This window comes from Apodemus sylvaticus, chromosome 15 (assembly GCF_947179515.1).
Source record: "Apodemus sylvaticus chromosome 15, mApoSyl1.1, whole genome shotgun sequence".
Classification (NCBI taxonomy): Eukaryota; Metazoa; Chordata; class Mammalia; order Rodentia; family Muridae; genus Apodemus; species Apodemus sylvaticus.
In genome coordinates this window covers 35,704,167-35,726,210 of record NC_067486.1, presented here as the reverse complement: position 1 = coordinate 35,726,210, position 22,044 = coordinate 35,704,167, and the positions used below count along the sequence as shown (strand labels likewise).

Genomic DNA, 22,044 nt, shown 5'->3' with positions numbered 1-22,044 from the left:
TCCACAGGCATGAACAATGCAAAAGATTTTCTGAGAATTGCCTTTACACTTGGCTCCTTACACGGGGCACCAACTATAGCCTCTTGCTTTTTCACCTGTGCTCAGTTCCTGAATACTAACTCAGAGGCTTGTTTTTATTTCCATTGCTTATGCCTTAAGCTTGGGCTTGTTTCCCAACTAGCTCATGTCTGCATTTACCTGTTTATACTATTCTAAGTTGACCACATGACTGGTTGGTTACCTCTCCTAGTTTCATATGGCTGATTTCCTCTAAGTTCTGTGCAAATCTCTTGTGCCTGACTAACTCTCTGAAATTCCTCTCTCTCTACCAGAACTCCCTCTTCTCATTTCCTGCCTTTCCCTAGTTAGGCCATCAGCTTTTGATTGACAGGTGACACAGTACACAGAGATTCTTTTTAGCACATGAGACCAGGGAGATAGAGGAGAGGGGTCAGTAGAGACTAACCTGTGGTAAAAGTACACCCTATGTGACCCAAGTTCAAGCTATTAGTGTAGTCATAGGCTTACAGTGTTGGGAAGGCATGCCCCATTTGGATGTTGGCAACTGTAAGAAATGTCAAGTCTCTTTGGGAGTTTTTACTTTTAAAAAAATTTAAAGGTTCTTAACATTATTGTGGTAGAGAGGCATAGTGCCTCTGTACTCACTTGTTATAAGTATTATCTTCCTGATTGATGATTTGAATCTAGCAGCCAGCTACTATATTTGCTTCTTGACAACTATGGTGGTGATCTGTATATTTAATTTTATTTAACTTTAATTCATTGAGTTGTAAATGCTTATTAATATTATGTATGTGTGTGTGTGTGTGTTATGTGTTTATGTGTACAGCACAGTAAATATACAAAGACCAGAGTAAAATTCTGTGTAGTTAACTTTCCCTTCTGTCTTGTGAGATCTGGGATTCAATTCCAGCCATCAGGCATGGGTGCCACTGCTACCCACGAGTCACCTTGGTGGCACTTAGTGAACTTTTAAAACATGAAATGTGACTGTTGTATAAAAGAGATGGAGTTGGTAGAAATCAACCCAGCTAGGCAAGTGCTTTTAGTCAAATTTTTTATGTACTGTAAAAATAGAATATTTTCAGGAACAATGTAGAGTTGAAGTTGAAAACTGTTGCATGCACAAAAGCCAGACTAGATGTGTAACATTTGGCATGAACAAAAGAAGGCACAATACCTGGAAACAAGTAATTCAAAAACATTATAAAATGTTGAAATATTAAAGCAAATATTTATTTTAAATACATAAAATACTAGGTAAGTATGAATTTTTAGCGAAGTATTCTTTTAAAATTCAGCTGCTAAATAAAATTAATTACATAAATGGAATTTTCTCATATTTTGTGTATGAATGTTGGGCCTACATGTATACATATACACTATGTGCCAATGAGAGGCCAAAAGGTGTCCTTGAACTGGAGTTACAGAGGGCTGTGACCTGCTATGTGAACATTTGGAATTGAACTCCATTCCTCTACAAGAGTAACCAGTGATCTTAACTGCTGAGATATCTCCCCTGTTTTGTATTGTATTTCTATCAGTGATGATCTTGATTCTGGCCTTCAACCCATGGGACACTGACTTCTACTATTCTTGGCATTACATTATAGATTGTCAAAAATGCAAGGTCTGAGGAAAATCTGCCATGCTGTAAATATGAGCTTATGTTGTAAGAGGTTCCCTGTAAGCACATTAATCCTGAAAGCATTAATTTAGATAAGGTCAGATTGCTTTTGGCCACATCCCCCTTCAGGCTGTCTTCCTCATCACTGTCTACCTAAAATATACCGAGTCTGACTCAGGTCTTGTAAGTCTTCCTCTTCTTGCTCAGATACACACGTGGCTTTGTTGTAGAACCTGCACATGTTTCACCTGCAGTTAATACTTTATATAGTTTTTCCTAATTGTTTTGTTGGCCTATACACTTATTCACTTCTTCCTCTGCCTTCTTTTCCTTTGTTTCTTCCTAGTTTGCACAAGAACATATGCATGGTCAGAACCATTATCCATAACCTTTACATAGTGTAATGGGGAAACTGCAAGTCCTTTCATTATCATTTGGAAGAGCCCTTGGTTGGAGCCACTGAATGAATTTGTGTTGTTTTTAAAGGTACTTATGATATTGTTAGGCTTCACTATTATTTATCAATTATTGTCCCAGACCATCTGATACTACATGTTAATTTACATATTTATAACTACTAACTATGACAATGATTTTTATGTAATGAAAGGGTAATTCTAATGTTTTTATGTATTTACATGGAGAATATTAACTTTTTGTCTTTTGATACAGTCTGCCTAGTGAGATATCACTATCATATTTTCTTTCTTCAGTTAAATAGGCTTCCTTTCAGTTTTCTTCCTTTGGATATCCTTCCTTCTCTGCTTTCTTCTAAATATTAAATTACCAGTTGAGTATTTGAAATAATTGGGTATGGATGTTTGAAAGCATGACTCTAAACTTAAAGTAAGCAACAAATCCAGGCAACAACCTTCACAGTCTACAAGATAATATTTTGTACTGAATAACTATATATACAGTCTATGTTCAGAGTTCAGTACTGCTATTGTGTGCATTTTTAGTGTTTTGGCTCTATTAGTTTTTATATGTATGTATCTTAGAATAGAAACACTTTCTTTTTAGGGCCTTTTTTTCATAGTATTTCTTAATATATTGTTTTATTGAATATAATCTTCATTTACATTTCAAATGGTAAAATCTTTCCTGTTTTCCCCCCTCCCCCAAAACACCCAACACCTCCTCCCACCCCCTGCCTCCAGCCCCTCCACCTGACCCAGGCTCCCACCTCCACCCCCTCGATTTCCCTTACCTATTGAGCCTTCACCTGACCAAGGACCATTCCACTGATGTCACATTTTTGGCTGGAACCATGTGCACCACTTGGTTGATGGTTTAGTCCTTGGGAGTCCTGGGGTGTCAATGGAAGAGTTGGAGGATGGTCCAGAGGAGCTGAAGGGGTTTAGGGCCTTCTTTTTTCCCCTTCATTCACTCATTCATTCATTTATTGTCATTCTTGGAGAAAAGGACATATGTGTTCAAGTAATCTAAAGAAAGTTACCCTTTCTGATGGTGTCCATAAAACTTCATTTTCTTCAATAGCTAGAGAAAACCTTGGCCTTTAGAAAGGTTCTCTCATTCCTCCTAATTAAAAAAATTGACATTTATTATTCATATTTAAGAGACTAATAGAAGGATTATGCTTTAGTATTATAGTTAGTATTTTGATAAAGCATGCAAATTCCATTGTTTCTGTGTTGTGTTTTTAATTACAATTTAGGATTTAATTTCCGTTGTATCTATGTCAAAGTCTGAGATACATGAACTTTTCTTGTTAAGAGCTTATCCATATTCTTCTTGTAAAATGAAACAATAGCACTGCCTACTAACTTGACCTTGCTCAAAGTGTAATTGTATTTATCACACTATTTTAACATACATCTATGTCTATTTGTGCTGATGCATTGTGGTATTAGAGATTATGACACAATGATGTAACAGCACACCTATGTCTATTTATATTGATACAATGTAATGTTAGAGAAAATATTATGGTCATACTTCTTTGGTTATCTTTTTAATCAAAGTTCCCCATTTTTGTTATATTTCATCCATATTGCCCTTTCTGTGAACTGTCTAAAATAATATTTGGAGGAGTTATAAACACAGAATAATAAATTCAATTGGATCAGTAGATACCCTCTCTGGGACACAATTTCCTCACTTATAAAATGATTGGGGTGACCAGGGTCAGAGGCCATAGTCTTCCCACCTCTTCCATTAACAAACTTTTGATTGATTAACTGACTTCAAAAAAAAAGTCTTTCTTTAGATTTCTTGAGTACATATCTCCTTTTCTCCAAGAAGGGCAATGAATGAATGAACTAAAGAATGAATGAATAAAGAAAAAAATAAGAGGGACCTAAAACAGGAAATGTTTCTATTCTGAATTACATACATATAAGAGCCAAAAAACTAAAAATGCACACAATAGCAGTATTGAACTCTGAACTTAAACTATGTAGTTATTCCATACAAAATGTTGTCTTGTAGACTATGCAGGTTATTGTCTGATTTTGCTTCATACTCCGAGTTTAGAGTCATGCTTGCAAACATCTATACTCAGTTGTTTCAAATATCCAAATGGTAATGTCATGTCTAGAATAAAGAAATGATGTAAGCCAGGTCACACATCACTGTCAGTCTCTGTACAGACTACTGTACAAAATCATTACTTGGAAGGAGCCTAAGCAACTCATCACCTATTATTGAGCAAAAAAATATAAATCTTCTTTATAAACTTAGGCAGCAAAAATAATGTGGATGCTATGAACATTCTTCCCACAGGTAGCTAATGGAAAGACACATTTTAAAACTTCCATACATATATCATATGCTAATTATTGTAAAGGTGGCGCACTTATTTAATTGTTCAAACAACATTATCATTCTCCAATCATATCAGGGCTGACTAGACTACATATACTGAGCTGTGAGCAATGTTACAACCTCATCTTGTTTATGGTGTCCACCTGCAAGGAAATCCTGTTTTTACAGGATGGGCCTGGATCTTTTATAACACTAACAGTTCTGGTTCTATTTTAATCCTGTTTTATTTAACTAGCATGGCATGGTAGCTGAAGCTGTATTTGAAACATCTTTCAAAAGGATTCTGTTAGTTAATTTTTCTAGTTCAAATTCTATGTTCAAGATTTAAAGCATTTGGTTTAACTTTGTAGTAATTTGAGTTTTCGTTAAAATTAAGTGTCAAATTTTATGGATGATTCTTTTAAGGCTATCTATAAATGTAATATATATTATATCTATCTAATATATATTTTTGGATAGATGGAGGTAGAGCAGGGTATAATAAACTCTGGCATGAAGGGACTATATGAAGAACTAATGATTTAACATTTGTTTCTTGATTAAAATAATATATAAAATAATCTGGAGAGGAGTTAATGGAATAAAAATTGTGAGATTTTTCCTGTGTCCTTGTGCTCAGCATGATTCTTCTATTCCAGTATTCCCTCCCTCCGGAGCAGATAATGAGTTTGGGCTCAAAGTCCCTAGAGAGATTAAGTAGATAAAAAAAAAACCCACCCACAAACAGGAACATCAGCAATGCCTGTATAAATCTCTGGATTTATTTCCAAAATGCTAAATCCTTTGTTCTATATGAAAGCCAAATGCATGTAGAGAACACTGTAGGTCATGTGAAGAGACACTAGTTCACATGTTTGAGAAACAGAAGGGAAAGGTTACATAACTGTTCTCAATTTTAAGGAGCATTAAGAAAACAAAGAGAAGACAATGGTCTGCCCCTCCCAACTTGGAATCTATTCCATGCACAGGCTCCACACTCTTAACACTATTATTGATACTATGTTGTGCTTGCTAACAGGAGACTACCATGACTGTCCTCTTGAGAGGCTCTAGCAGCAACTGACTGAGACAGATGCAGATACAGCCAGCCATGGGACTGAGGTTGGGAACCGCTCTGGAAGAGTTAGGACAAGGATTGAAGGAGCTGAAGGGGATGGCAACCCCGTAGGAAGAACAACAGTAGCAACCAACCTTGATCACTGGGAGCTCCCAGAGACTAAGCCACAAACCAAAGAGCATACATGGGCTGGTCCAAGGCACCCAGCACATATATAGCAGAAGACTGCTTTGTCTGGCTTCAGTGGGAGAGTTGTGACTGATCCTGTAGAGATCTGTTGCCCCAGGGAATTGGGATGCCCTGGTTGGTGTGGGAGCACCCTCTCAGAGATAGAGTGGTTATAGGATGGGATGAAGCACTCCTGGAGGGGTGCTGGGAAGGGAGCAACCTTTCAAATGTAAATAAATAAAATAATTAATTTAAATAATTGTCTGCTCCTTAGGTGAGCAGTTCTAATTCAGTACCTCTTTCAGTTTATTTTGTTGTTAGAAATGTAGTCAAATAAGTTTTAAAACAACTTCAAAGTAGTTGAAAGGTTTAGTGTTGACAGGTAGGGTATTGCCCAAAGTCCTTGATTAGTCTCCTGAAGGACATAAACCTAGGCACAGTGGTAATCCTACTACAATGGAGATGGAGGCAGGAGGATCAGAAGTTTACAGTCAAGGGTGTGGCTTATATACAGAAGATACCACCTAACAGCAGAGATGTAGTGTTCTGGCTCTTATGACCTTTCCACACGCAGCCCCTTCCAATGTGTTCCCTGCGCTTTAGCTGTCATTTTTGTATGTATATCAACTGTATTGGGCTCACCAAGGTCAGTTTTTCTCTGCATTTGGACCAGTTTGTGGGTTTCTGAAATGCTCTCAACCGGTTGCAAAAAAAGGGACTTTTTCTATTAAGAGTAGGAGCTACACTTATATAAACGTATTAAGAATGTGTGTATAAGTACTTAGAATGCAGTTGTACATTATACCGGTTTAGGAAAGTGTCAATAGTAGACTCTTATTTAGGGCCAATAATCTCACCAGATTAGTTGGCTAAGTCTACAGTGCCAGGCACGATTTTCCTCATGTTGAGCACTTTGGCTACCCCAAGATTTAGACTTCACTGTTGTATCCTGTTTTGTGGTTTGGAGGTTTTCAGATGGGAAGAAATGCTTTTCTCATTGGCAGCCTGTATAGCACTTCACATATTATGAGAGCTCGTCTTTATGAAGGAAACTTCTAGGTTACTTTGAGTTTGTTTTGTTCTAATACTGTATTAGAAGTTCAAAGTTTCTTCAGCAAGTGTCCCAGTACCAAATTCTGGGACCAACCAAGGTCAATTGGCAAGAGTCTACATTAATTTGGGAATCTCCTCTCTTTCTCATTTACATGTATGTTTTCTTATACATAAACATCATCCATTTTAATGAGCCGATTAAATTTTCATACAAGTTAACTTGGATTAGGTCTTGATACAATAGAATCAGTAGTAAATTTAATACATTTTTATGAATGCTAAAATTCTATATGTAAGGCATTTATAATTTGTTGCTTTTGTATGCTGTTCTTATTTTTCTTTTCCTACTTAAAGAATAACTCCAAGTAATTTGTTCAGTCCAAGAATATATTCTTAAGCTAATTTTAAGGTTCATGTACTGAGAGAAGGATAAAATAACCTTACAGTGACATAAAAACTTTCTAAAAGACAAGTTCAAAAGTAAAATCTTTTACATGTGGCACGATTAAAGTTACAGAGATTAACATAAGGACTATATCTGATAAAAACAAACAAACTACAGACTATACCAGGGGAACTGTACCTGAAACCTAAAAGAGCAAACAACTCATTAAAGAAAAAAGTCCAAGAGCAAGTGCTTGATGGCAATTATTTTCCTATTTTAAAATTATCCCCAATTTTTCTATGTAAGTCTATAAAAATATTTTGCTTACAATAGTACTTCAACTTTTTTTGTAAGGATGCTAAGGAATAAAAGCAAATAATGCAGATCTTACAAACTCTAATTTATAAGCTAACTTCTTTACTGGATGTTTTTGTTAATATTGATTTTCATGCATAGGATCTTCACTAAATACATGTATGTTCATGGATTTGGGTATAGTTCCGTGATAGAATACTTTCAGTGCCCATGTGTAACCATGGGTTTAATTCACAGCACCATGAGAAAAACTTCAAAGCAATGCACACTTGAAGCTTTAAAGTAGTAGCTAGGATATATATGTATATTTAAGCATTAACTAACAAATACTGCTGTGGCATGATAGATGTTAACTGAAGTCTGTGATACTTAAGAATGAACAATGCCTGGACCAGTCAAATTTGTTAAGATTCGTATGAAGTAATATCCATGCAATGATCCTTTTCCCTTGACCAATTTATCTCAACTTAATACCTTGTTATTCATTCATTTCACATTTTTTTGACTTGTCTTTCTCAGTTATAAATTACTATATGCACATGCATTCTTCCTATATTAAAGTAAAAACCTGTTTATTTCATTATCACATTTTATTGGATATTTTATTTACATTTTAAAAGTTATCTCTGCTCCCTATTTCCCCTCTGCAATACCCCTGTCCCATCCCCCTTCCCCTGCTCCTATGAAGCTAGGGGCTCCCCCACACCCTACCCACTCCCACCTCACCACCCTGACATTCTTGTACACTGGAGCATTGAACCTTCACAGGACCAAGGACCTTCTCTCCCATTGATACCAGATAAGGCCATCCTCTGGTACATACACAGATGGAGCCATGGGTTCCTCCAAGTGTATTTTTTGGTTGGTGGTTTAGTCCCTCGGAGCTCTGGGGATTCTGGTTGGTTGATATGGTTGTTTTTCCTATGGGGTTACAAACCCCTTCAGCTCCTTCAGTCCTTTCTGTAACTCCTCCATTGGCACATAGAGAAGTGGTTGCTCTCAGCCAACCATTGGACTGAGCATGGGGATCGTTTTTATTTGCACAAACTGTTATTTTAATTATTTTTGATGTTTTAAAAATATCTGCTCTTATTCTTTATAGGTCAAATCATTTCTTCATATTTTTAACAGTATAAGACACCCTTTACATGACTGCATATAGTAAACTTGGCTATTCTGTAGTTTTCTGCATATTAAATACTTGAAGCATAACTTTGACCACTATCTTAGTTCCTGCACAAATATCATGAAGGAAGTTGTGGAAGAAAGGTTTATTCAGCTTACACTTCCACGTTGCTGTTCATCAACAAAGGAAGTTAGGACTGGAATACAAGCACATCAGGATGTAGAGGCCATGGAGGGATATTACTTACTGGCTTGCTTCCCCTGGCTTGCTCAGCTTGCTTTCTTATAGAACCCAGGACTATCAGCCCAGAGATGGTACCACCCACAAGGGGCCCTCCCCAGTTGATCACTAATTAAGAAAATGCCTTACAGCTGGATCTCATGGAGGCATTTCCTCAACTGAAGCTCCTTTCTCTGTGATAACTCCAGATTGTGTCAATTTGACACACAAAACCAGCCAGTATAATCACATTATCTCACTAGCTACAGGGAGACAATGGATAGAAGAGATGTGAAACTCGAAAGTGCAGTCCTATGCCCATCTGTGTGAAACATGTTCACTCCAGTAACTGTGTACGTGTGTGGTCAGCCAAGTGCCATTTAGTAATGTGTGTTTACAGGATACTAAATTTTAGTGCATCCACAGAGTTATTAAAACTTTCTTCTTACCAAGAATTGCTGTTTGAGTGGCCAAGTTCTCAAATGTACTCTGTTCCAATGACAGGAAATGCATCCAGCTGGAGCCCGAGGCCAAGTGAAAATGAATGTTCCACATGGTGGCAAGACCAGGCCCGCAGCCTGGGCTTCCTGCTTGGTTACTCGGGAGCTGGCAGTCAAGACACAGTTTGGCTTCTTCCAGAGAAAACTAAACTTCTGTACAATGTCCTAAAAAGGAGGTCCACCTTGCTAAAAATCAATTTCAGGTGGGTGTTTCAAAGATTAGACTGATGATAGATATATCCTTTAGTGGAATAGAAATTCATTCATTTTCTGACTAAATGTAAGGTTCAGAGAATGGAGTGGTGGTTTTTACAACTACTTTAATGTTTATAACCAGTCTGGTGAAACCTGAAAACTCTCAAAGCAATAATGGGCCAAACCTAGGCAAGGTGAGTGGTTGTTTCCCTCTGAGGTAATTGAACAGATAGTGGAACTCTGAATGACTGGCTTAATAATGTATCCTCTATTACTAGCCATTAAACAAGGAAAAGAAAGATGATCATTAGGATTCTGCAATAAACGTCCACTAGTCTTCCCACAGAGTAACAACATCCTCAGTTTGCTCGTCTGCTTTGCCTAAAAGATTCCTCCTCTCTTTGATGGTTCAAGCCTTTTTGAACCGGATCACAAGAATCTGACCCAGTGATCTAATTAATACAGTTGTACTTATGGCAAAGTTACTGCAAAATAATCACTCAAACACATTATTTTATTAACATGTTCAAATAGTGAGCTTAAATGTAAGAATGGCAGTAGGAACATGATAGCTACTGACACAGAATGAGCATTGCACTTGAGCTCTCTCTAGTTCCGCATATTGGCCCAAGACTTGCATGACATTGAAACCGTCAACATTTCCACACAAATGGACGAAGGCTCATCATTTTCTCCAACAGAGTAACCAGTTAACGTTGTTCCAGTAAATCAACATTCAACAATACTCGGGCAAGAAAATATTTAAGCCAGTAGTCACATCCATATACATAAAAATATAAAAGTAAGAGGGGGGCTTTGGTAGATTTCAGAGAGGGAGAGAGAGGACAAAGAGAAATGGGGATAGCCGTGATTAAATCTCATTATATAAATACATGGCACTCTCAAACATTAACATAATAGATGGCAACATTTGTGATATTTATTCAGGAAAAGAAAGTTATGACTTGGCTTATTCCAGTGGTTACCATCTTAAATATTTTAGGTGGAATCGTCTAATCCTAATTTAGTTCTTTCATGAACGTAACTTGTTTTTTTCATTTCATATAACAAGATAATATTGTCCTATTATCTGCTGCATTTTTGAGATGTAAAAGAGAAACTTTAAGATGTATGAATTGTGTAGTTTTTCTCCGTTTTCTGAGGAGATGCAGAGGACATTACCTAGACACAGGGACACTGACAAGCAATTCCTGGGGATCTAATTTTGAGTGGTTTATATAATTATTTAAAATGTTCCTGCTTTAAAATGTTCTTTCTTTAATCATCTAACCTGTATCAGTAAAGAACAGTAGATTGAATAATTGTTAGTTTTGATAGTATATGTCCCTTTTTAAAATTCTCTTTTTTCATTTTTGTCTTTTTTATTGGCTTTTAATCACAACTTTCCAAATGTGATTCAATTTCTGATGAAATTTCATTATAATAATAATTATAGAAATAATAAAAAGATTATTATCTCCCAATACCATAAGTAACTATGTTAAAACATTATTCTATGAAGAAAAAATATTAAAATTTAAATTAAATAAGGAAAAAAGATTTGGAATATAGAAGAATTAGGAATGTAAAATGCTTATTACATATCAATAATGTAAGCATAGTTTGTATTATAGTGCTAAATGTTCTTATTTTGAATAAGATCATTGAGCCCAGAAAATATTAGTATATCATCTCATCATGCATGCATTAACTTTTAAAATGGATAACCCCATTGAATAATTCATGTAGTATGAGTTTTACACATTAAAATGCATATTCCTCTTATGATTTGATGTTACTCAAAGTTCTCACATTGGATACATGATCCTCAGTATAATAGATGTAGAAATGGTGGAACCTTCCTTAGGTGAGCCTATTGTCAGATCCCTTAAATGGAATGTCCCGCTTAGGAGAGACTAATGTTTGCATTGAGGAACTAGATTGAATCAGGAGAGTATAGTGTAGACACTCATTGCTATAAAGCAAGAGAATAACGAGTATGTACCTCCTCTCATACAGTCATAAAGCCAAAGGCTCTTTCTTAGATGTGGGAAACAATAACTTGGTCTTCAATATTCATTATTAAATAAGTGTCCTCTTATAAAATCTTTAGTGTAATTATTTTATTGAATAGAACAATAGAACATGGACAAGCACCTTTCCTCAGTTGTCTTATATGTTTTAAGTGCATAAGCCCATGTAAAGGATATAGTTCATAGTAATAAATACATGACAGGAACAATTAGTTTTGGTTTTATTAATAATTTTATTTGTTTATGTTTCAAAGCATCTCCCCCTTCCTGTTTACTCTTCCGCAACCACCCATCCCATCTGCCCCTATGGGGTGCTCCTCCACCCACTTACCCCTCACTGCTCTAGCATCCCTCTATGCTGGGGCATCAGACCTCTACAGGACCAAAGGCTGTTCCTCCCGCTGATGTCAGATAAGGCCATCCTCTGCTACATATGTATCCGGAGCCAGGGATCCTTCTATGTATGCTCTTCGGTTGGTGGTTTAGTCTCTGGGAAATCTGGGTGGTCAATTTAATTGATATTGTCCTTCCTATGGTGTCGCAATCTTCTTCAACTCTTTCAGTTCTTCCCCTAGCTCTTCCATTGGGGTCCTTGGGCTCAAGTCTGATGGTTGGCTGTGATAGAGGAAACATTTATCTGACTTCTTGACTACAGGGAATCTAAGTTCATTATGGCAAGGATGGTTGTGGCCTATTGGAAGTAAAGTTTCTATGTTGTTGATATTAAGGCTCATTAGGAAGTAGAGAAACTGAGAAGTCTACAATCTTCAAGGCCACTAGCAGTGACCTGCTTTTGCTAAGCATGCTTCCCTACCCTAACAAAACAGTACCATTTACTAAGAAACAAATATTCAAAAACAACTAGCCTTTGGAGGGAACATTTCACATTCAAACCACAGGATTTTCATACAGTTGTATTAAGAATAGGCAGTCCAAATTATAAGCAGAATTGGCTACAGAGTAATAACCAGCACTATTAAGAAAAACATGCCACACCATAATGAATACAAATACAACCCGAAAATATATTAGGACAAACTAAGTTATCAAATAACCCTCAGAAAAATCAAAAGTTACTATTCTGTTTTGTCAGGACAAACTGTTATCATATGTAGATGGGTTGTTAATCTAAAGAATAATCACAATGGGACATTTTAAAAGACCTGGAAATAAATGTTTACAAGATTATATTAAGATATAGGTATTGGCACCATTTTCTTTGTAATGAAACTGTTATTAAGTTTCTTATGAGAATAAGTTAGCAAATGATAGATCCAGAACCCAAAGCCACATTTAATTTTGATTAGAAAAAATATAAATTTAATATTTGCATGCATTGATTAATTTAAAAGTATGTATATGCATGTTTTGTCTACATGTTTGTGTACCATGTGCATGCCTGGTGCCTATGCAAGCCAGAAGAAGGCATCAGATCCCTTGGAACTGGAATGATAGATGTTGTGAGCCATACTACATGATTTTAGGTAAAGCAGACAGTGTGCTTAATGGCTGAGCCATAATTCCAGGCCCAATCACATATATTTTTAAATGCTATAAAATGTAGTAGACCTTGATGTTTTCATTATCTGTGGGGAACAAAAGTTTGAAAATATTAAATGGAGAACTTCAATAATAAGTAATTCATTACTTTTACTATACAATACAGCTATTGTCATTCTGTATTATTATTAGTTTGTGTTGTTAACTATTTATTGAACACAATTTTAATATTTAAATTAATTTTTCAACATGTACGTATGCCATGAAGGAAATATGGTATGTATAGGCTTTGATACAATGAGTGCTTCATATCTGCATTAGTGCCTAAGAACAGATCCTCCATGAGGTCTAGAAAACAATCACAGTGATTCCCAAAATCTGCAGCCTTAGAAATATGGAGCACCCATCATATAAGGTAGAGATGCTTTGTTTCCAAATTATTCTTATGTCTTCTGTGTAAAGAGTCATTATCTGATTTTCAGAGTTTGAAGCTTTAAGGTTATTTTGATTTCTCACATGTTTTAGCAGGAGATATGCCCAGCTTCTCCTCTCCCTGCCAGAAAGTTTAAATTAATTCAGCAACTTTATCTTAAATAAAGAGATGATGATTTTTACGAGATAGGGAATCCTCAAAATGTCAGCAACATGTCTCGAGAAAAAATATTTTTAGAGAGAATACAGCATATATGCTTCCTTTTCTACAAATATATTTTGGGGTTCAGCACATTCTGCTTGAGAAGCTACTGTAGTATTTTCCTGTTCCATTGAACATTAGAATTATTGGTAAGAGGATGAATCTGTGGCACTTAGTTTGCTTATCAACTATGCAATAGCCAGTAAAGATTTGTAAGTTGAATTTTCCTTACTTATATTTGATGTTGCTAGCCTGTGAACTCAGGTATATTTTGAACCAGTGATTATTCAAAAATAAAAATATTCTCCCTAAATGGAAAACCCAAATTTAATAACCTTTTCCCAATTGTGTACTTATCAGCTCCCATGAGAAGTGTGTGCATCTCTTAAAATCTTCCTGTTGAGTGATTTCTCATGAGTCACATGGGCTGATAATTCTATGTTCCCATGTGACAGCCATTATTAAATGTTTCCCATGTGACAGTCATTATTAAGTGTTTACCAGAGCATTTCTGATTTTTAAGTCTCCTTCTCTTTGGTCTTTGTGCAATGTGCAGCAATGAGACCCAAAATTGCATCCCAATAAGAATCAAGGAAACAACTTGAAGTCTTGCTAACTTGGGAGGCAGTTACTTGTCTTTCCCCATTAGATCTACCTCTAGCCAAATCCTAGGGCAACTCATCTTTACTGGGTTCACTGAAACAGTGCCATAAATACTCAGAAATGATGCTTCATCAACAAGCTGGATATGCCTTGGTCTAGTTTTCCAGTAAATATTTACCATGACAATCCTTATTTTCATTCCTATTTTGAGCTCTAGTAAACAACAGCAAAATCCCTCCATTTTGAATGCTATTTTAAGTAAGAGATGGGAAAATACTTTGCAAATGACTAAATATGAGATAATCAACTTCAAATGATGATACTGTAAAACAGAAGCTCATGTTACACAGACCTTGGGTGAAGAGAAGGGACCCTCTGCTTAGAATTATGATGTAAAGTCAGGAACAATCTAGTGTGTTGCCTGAAGTGCAACGTGTTTCCCTTCTAGAAAGTACCAACGAGTTCTGAAATTCAGGAGAGATTTCTTACATACTAGAAAACGGCTGACTCCAAATAATTCATCAAGGAATACACGTGATGTTTGATGTCGGCATTGAAATGACTATAACTTCACCTGGCCTCCAGGATGCAGACTTTATCCAGGTCCTTTCATGCCTTCAGGACTGAAGGCTAACGTTTGTGAGCAAGGGTGGCACACAGCTATTCATTAACATATAATTGATTCTGGAGTGGAGAGAGAAACGACGCATTAGATGTTTTAAATCACATGTGGAACCATTCTCTCTCGAAGAGCTTTTTAATAGGGAAGGTACACAGAAGGAACGCCCGAACAAGAAGAATGCAAGCCTAAAGACAGCTACGACTTTTGCGAATGCTATTATGGACAAATGGCAATTAAGATTCCCTTAATTAGCCTGTCATTTTGTATTTGTCATCATAATGTTTGTTTTACAATGCTTTATTAAATCTGGCTTTATGACAAACAGTCTGTTGGCAATGCACCCTGCTGTGCAGCATATGGTGTTGAACCTAATGAATATTAATGCTGAGAAGTGGGAATGGTCCTTGGGGACAGTAATGATGGCTGGGAAACTCCTGCATATAATATTATTATTCAGAAAGTTTAACTTTATATGTTTCTCATCAGCCTCTTTCTCTCATTGAGGCCTACTCTTTTGCCCAAGAAACCTCAAACATGCATTTGAAAGTTGCAAATACTTGCCTTTTGGCAGTACACTTCCGGTTCTTCCGGGTCCTCCCAGGATTCTGTTTCTTCCCAACTGATTTCTCCTGAGGATTGTCTTCATCTGCATGCTTCCTACCCAGGTGTGTCTGTTGTCCGGAGTAATCCATTCTCAATTAGACCAGATGTTTCACTTTTATACCTACAGTGTCCGTATTTTCAAATTTAGCAACAGGTTGTTATGGATTCAATCTGTGTTCCACACACCTCCAAAGTAATGACATTTGGAAGTGAAGCCTTTGGGAAATAATTTGATCATGAGAACAGAGCCCCTGTGTATGGGAGTTGTGTCCTTATAAAAAGACCCCAGATCTCTCTCTCTCTCTCTCTCTCTCTCTCTCTCTCTCTCTCTCTCTCTCTCTCTCTCTCTCTCTCTCCTAAGGAAGAGCTATTTTAAAATAAGGCAACTGATCTTCACCTGACAAAAGATTTGCTGGTCACTTAATCTTGGATTCCCATTATCCAAAATGTGAGAAAGTTTTGCCATTATAAGTTACTGAGTCTGTAAAAATTTGTTATAGTAAGTAGCCCAAAATACATAAGCAGTCACTTATAAAACATCCTCAGGCACTATATATATGCTCTTTATGCTAGTTATACAGTCTTTGCCTCACAATACCCAACAAATGAATTTTCCAACAATTTTTTAAATTTATGGATATATACTAATTATAAAAACAGGAAAGGAGGAAATGAACTGAAGTCAGAAACTTCACAGTATAAAGAATATTTTGTTCCACATCATTATCTCAAACCACATTTTGGAAATCGATTTGTGCTTTTGTAAACAAACCATGTTCAATCCAGGCTACAGAAAAGCATTCCCAAAATGCACTGGGTTTTCTCCTCTAACAAAATACAAACATTTGGATAAGCAGTGGAAAAAACAGTTTTATTTCTTTTAGTGATACAGACAGTAGTTTTCAAAGTCTCAGTTATGAATTTACATGATAATATTTAGACAAAATGGTCTCACAAATATTGAAAATTCTTAAACTAAAAATAAATAATTTTAGATAGTATGGTATATAGCATTTTTCCAATGGATCATTTTGTGCAGTGCAGCTTTAAAAGTACTCTCCCATGCATCATGTAAAGTGGATGCAAATTGTACATATAGATCAGCTTTGAAATAATGGGGATACTATTTAACAATCTATCAGTATTCTGAAGATCTCTTGCTCCAAAGATAATCACAGACGTCTCTGCCTTCACTGAAATGCAAGCTAATTCAGTTCAGATACTTCAGAGGTGGGAGGGAACGGTACGCATTCCAAAACTTGATTTCAGCATCATCCAGAACCGAGAGTCATCTCTCAATTCAATCCAAAGTAGGAAGAGATTCTATCTAATGATGAATAATGATGCTTTTACTACTTGTTGGCCATTTTCTGTTTACTGTCTTCTGAACACTAATTTAATTATAATAATCATGTGAAGCAAATGTTTAAAAGCATTCCAAAATGGAGATATGTTATAGAATATAGTCTCCATGATGTTGTGTAATGGCTAAAAAACAGATATGTGCTTCCAAAGAGCTTTGTTATTGAGAATCAAAATGAAATTTCATGGTGTCTTCCACATTTCTACCCTTCTTTCAGATTGGTTATTCATCTGAAAGTTACTATTTCTAGGACAAGAAACCTTAGTGGATCAATTTTGCAAACTGTGCAGTGTGTCCTATCGTTGGGCAGTACCCAACAGACAAACTCAAAGCCCTGAAACAGATAGAAATGAGCTCTTCCTTAATTCACATGGCAAAAACTAAGATATCAATCCAAGTATATGGCAAATTGCCTTTTAAACAAACCAAATTATATTCTGCAAAGTGCAGTATGGAGCTAATCAAGTGAGAGTGGTTCCCTATGATAAATCCTAGAACAGCATCAGGATCAATAGATTTCAGAAAATGCTAGAAACCATTTCTAAGTTGTGCGTGGTGATCTCTTCTTTCCCAACAAGATACTTTATGTAAAGCATTTAGTAATTTCATATATTACAATGGAATATATTGAAATTATGCAGTTGTGTACTAAGCTTGTTCCTTATTAGCTGTAAATTTATATTAAAATCCTTCCAATTGAAATTAAGTTAAATTTTGATGCTAGAGAATAGGTTTATCTGAATGTTTAATCTTAAAATATTCTGCAAAACTTACATTAAAATGTATACTAATCTCATCTTACAATATGAATGTAGTTACTTTAAGAAAATTCACGGGTTACTATTTTCTTCTTTCAGAAAACTACCATGATATTTTTCTTTGATGTTATAGGTATGTGTGTAGACAGGTATTTGATCCAGATATTTTCTTTATTATAGTTTCTTTAGTAATTTTTGTACTTAATGACCAGTTATTTCCATCTCATGCCTTGGATGGTACTTGGAGTATAAAACTGGTGATTTTTTTTCAGAGCCTGATAATGGAAGATAATGCATAAGAAGGCAGTACACAGCTAAAGGCTGAATTATAAAGCAGGTTGCGTATGCAGCAGAGAGAGGGAGAGTGGGCACAAGTTCTTCAAGCAAATGGGGTTATGAACAGCAATACTGCCAAAGAGGAGCATTCAAATGGTCCATGTATGCTGTGCGGCGTGCATATATGGTCTGGATTTCACAGGCGTGTTGTGACAAGGGTCTCAATCTTTGCCTATCAGAGAAGATTGATAAAGCTTTGAATATATTTCAGAGCAAAATAAAAGCGGAAAGAAAGAAATGTATAGCCTTAGTTGTATGTTTGATATGGTACAAAGTAGGAACAGAGTATGTCATTCCTCAGGAACTTGCTGAAGCTACATTCCACTAAAAATAGAAATTATACAGTGTTTTCTTTCTTTCTTTCTGATAATTCTCTTAAAAATTGTTTAGTTTTGGAACTGAGACAAGGGACTTCGGTACACATTTGACATACCAAAGCAGACCTGGCCTCCAGGTTCTCCCAGCATCCCTCAGTCCCTACCTGGCATGCCCTGTATCTAACCCTGAACTTTCCAGGGGCTGGGTTGCCTTTCCCCTAGCAGCTCCCTATATAATCTAGAAATTTTACTCTTTCTCTCCTCTTCTCTCCTCTCCTCTCCTCTCCTCAACTGCTCTCCCCTCCTTTCCTCAACTCCTCTCCCCTCCTTTCTTCAACTCCTCTCCTCCCCCTCCCCTCTCTTCCCTTCCCTTCCCCTTCCTCTTCTCCCCTCTCCCTCCCCCACCCATCTTCTCCCTTCCTCTCTTCTCTCTTCCCCCTCCTCTCCTCTCTCTGTCTCTTCTCCTCTTCTCTTTTTTCTGTGTGCTTGCCCCTTCCTCTCCTTCCCTTTGCCTCCCCTGTCCACATGGTGACTTCTCTGTCCTGGGCCCCTGGAGCCAGTGAACTTGACTGCCTGAGAGCAGTTTTCCACTTAATCTTCCTTTAATATAATCTAATCTGGCTTAAATTGGGTCATTTCACTTATGGTGAAGAAGGAACCTATCAAAAAGTTGCCCTTTAATAATTCTTGATGAACAAAGTAACTAGAGAGTAAGAGAATTACAGTAAATTATGCTCAAACTCTGAGTGCCAAGTGGGAGAAGGTACTGATACTTTGAACTTGTTTATTAGTCTTAGGACGGTTTTACTTTTAATCATAGTTATGTCAAATAATTTTTATGGTTAATATTGGGTGGAAAAGAAATTAGCAATGTTATTTAAAAATCTTCACATGATTTCCTTGGTAAATAAGGTCTGAGACAATTTAGGAAGGTATGTCTGGTGCTAATTTTTGTTTTATAATAGTTGTACTAAAGATCACTCTCATGTTTTCCATTGAGGTGAAGCACCAATGGAAAAGAACCAAAAGGTTCATGCTCAAAACAGACTCTTGACGGTTTTAGAGTCAGTTTCTAGCAATCAGCACTTTGGGGGTGATAATCAGCAGCGCTATCAATCTAAATTTCTTTACACTCAGTAGAAAGATTTCATGGTTTCCACATGTAGTCTGGTACAACACACACACACACACACACACACACACACGTACACGAGTGTATAGCCAAAGGCTAACCTCAATTGTGTTCCTCAGTCATTCTCTACTATGTTTTCTGGGGCAGGACCTCTAGCTGATTCTAGAGCTTGCAGATTACATTAGTCTGGCTGACCATGAGAATCCTTTTTCTCTGTCTGGAAAGTGCTGGACAAGGTCAATCCATCTACCTGCCTTTTGCATGGATACTGAGGATCCCACTCCAGTCATATGCTTGCACAGCAAATGCATTGTTCCAAGCTCTGGTATTTCTAGACTAGGAAGTAACAGTATAATACAGCTATATCCTGCTAGCTCTAGAAATTCACATCTTACTTGTTAAAAGTAGTCACAACTTCCTCAAGTTGGACTTTTCACAAAGAACCTCTTTTTTGTTTGTTTAATTTTTGAGATAAGGTCTCACTATGTATGCCAAGCTAGCTTTGAACTCATCTAGATCCACCAGTTGCTACTCCCAGACTGCTAGTATTAAAGGCGTGCACCATCAGGCTTGCCCAAAAACCTCTTAATATAAATATAGTATGAAGATAGTTTTGTTGTCTTTCTATTTTCTCTTCAAATGAGCTAATTTTGCTCCATATGTTTTCCAATGAATAGTTCTCAGAACACTAGTTTAAATTAAAGAAAGAAGACATATAAGCTTAGGCTAAAATTGGATACATTACTTCATTAAAATGAACTACCCAAAGTCATAGGGACGAAGATATTCAGACAACTACAGAGAAGAATGGGAAAGTTTCAGGGTTCAAGATTGTTTCCTGTTTATACAGATGAACTTTTACCCTATGGCTGTCAGAGATGAAGCTGTCTGTATCAAAGACTTTCACCCACTATCAATGAAGGACTGCTTGTTTTCCTTAAATTTTCATTTTATAATTCCTCCAGGTGTTATACAAATATACATCTTAAATGTGCATGTGACCCTTTGAAATGGGAGCAAGAAGATGGATCTGTAATTTGTGATTTCTGACTGAAATCACAAAGTTGAAGCAGTGATAGAAATGGCAAGGGATTGGGGGCATTTTCCTAAATAGTTGACGAAGTAGTGGATTCTATTATATATGTAAATGCAGTCTATTTTAATAATTTCCAAATTTATGACATTAAATTAATTATTATTATTTTAAGTGAACACATATTTTTCTGTGTAATTGTTGTCTATAATCACAGAGAAATGGTATAGAGTCTGCTTGCTGGAACATATTTTGAAAACTTAATTTCTCATCTATTAAGAGGGCATAATAATGTCTTTCAGTATGTAACTTAATAAGTTTTCAAAATTATGGAAGTTTCTGCATATAGAACATTGCTCTGAGATACTAGGTAACATTTTAATAGCTTTAGCTATATCACTATTTTGTATATAAAATTATAGATTATTTGCAAATAAAATTTAGCCTTAAGAAGATTTTCTAATTTAATCTTAAGCAGAATTCTACTGTCAGAATTAGCATATAACTTTTTTTAATGCTAAGAGGTCCAATTGATTTTAATCATTCCACCGTAAAGTTGTACATTAGTGAAATAGTACAATCCTTTGTAGATTTCTTAACCCCAGTGTGGAAAACACTATCAACATTCATTTATTTTTATTTTAAAAATTAAGCATAAAATGTGTACTTATACTATGTCAGGTTCTAAGTATAAGAAAACAGTGGCAAATAGAAATTGATGATTTTTTCCATGAAACATATTTTCTTCTTACTATCAAATCTTTGATTTCTTCATGTAGATTGAAATGGATTGGGGTAGGAAAACTTTAGCTATGTGTTAAAGAAAAATGCTTTGTTTATCTTTGCTCCCTCTGTCACAATAAACACACCATAATATCCCACAATGATTCATTATGTGACTTTCTAGACATGCATTTAAAATGTCCTGCCTGTCATTGATCAAGTATTTATCAAATAGGCATTTGTGACATGCACAATTCAATATGCTGAGAATGATGTTGAACATAATATACAAGAAACATACAGGTTAAAGTAAGAATTCTAGGGAAGGAACTCTGGCATGGGTCCTTAAAGTCCTTTGGACTTTAATCTGAGGTCAACATGACAAGAAGAAGTAACAATGAAAGCATCAGATCAGAGCATGTTCAAAGGGAAACAAAATTAAGTAATGGAAGCATAAACAGTAATTCTCTTATGAAGAAATGACAGTACAAAAGCTTGCATAAACACTGCAGGGCAATTTGCATATGGCAAAGATTTTTAAAAGAGAGACACAAATGTATCATAAAATACAATTTCATTGTGAATCAAAATCAGATTGAACGATTTTATTGGACAAATTTTGTTGACGCAAAGAAAAATTATAGAGGATTATAAAGTCAGAGAAAAATATGATAGAAACATGAACTTTAATGATATGAAAAGAAAATTTGGTTAGCATGTCTCCTCTCTGCAAATAGACAGCACATAAACATTTCAGTGAAACTAACAGTTCTACAAGCCACAACCCAAAAAAAGTAGAGCTGAACTCTATAGCTGTTTATTAAACTCTGAAAGTCAACTCAATTGGTCTATAGTTGGCTAGAAAAAAGAAAGACCTTTTGGCCAAGGTGAACAAGGTGCATGTTAGAGTTGCAAATGGAAAACAAACGTAGGA

General features: G+C 36.0%; 1 pseudogene; it reads right to left on the bottom strand.

The window, feature by feature from the left end:
• The window catches only part of LOC127666318 (S-adenosylmethionine decarboxylase proenzyme-like), a 141,983-nt pseudogene extending 126,446 nt beyond the window's left edge, over positions 1-15,537 (bottom strand).
• Between the last annotated feature and the right edge of the window lie 6,507 nt (positions 15,538-22,044).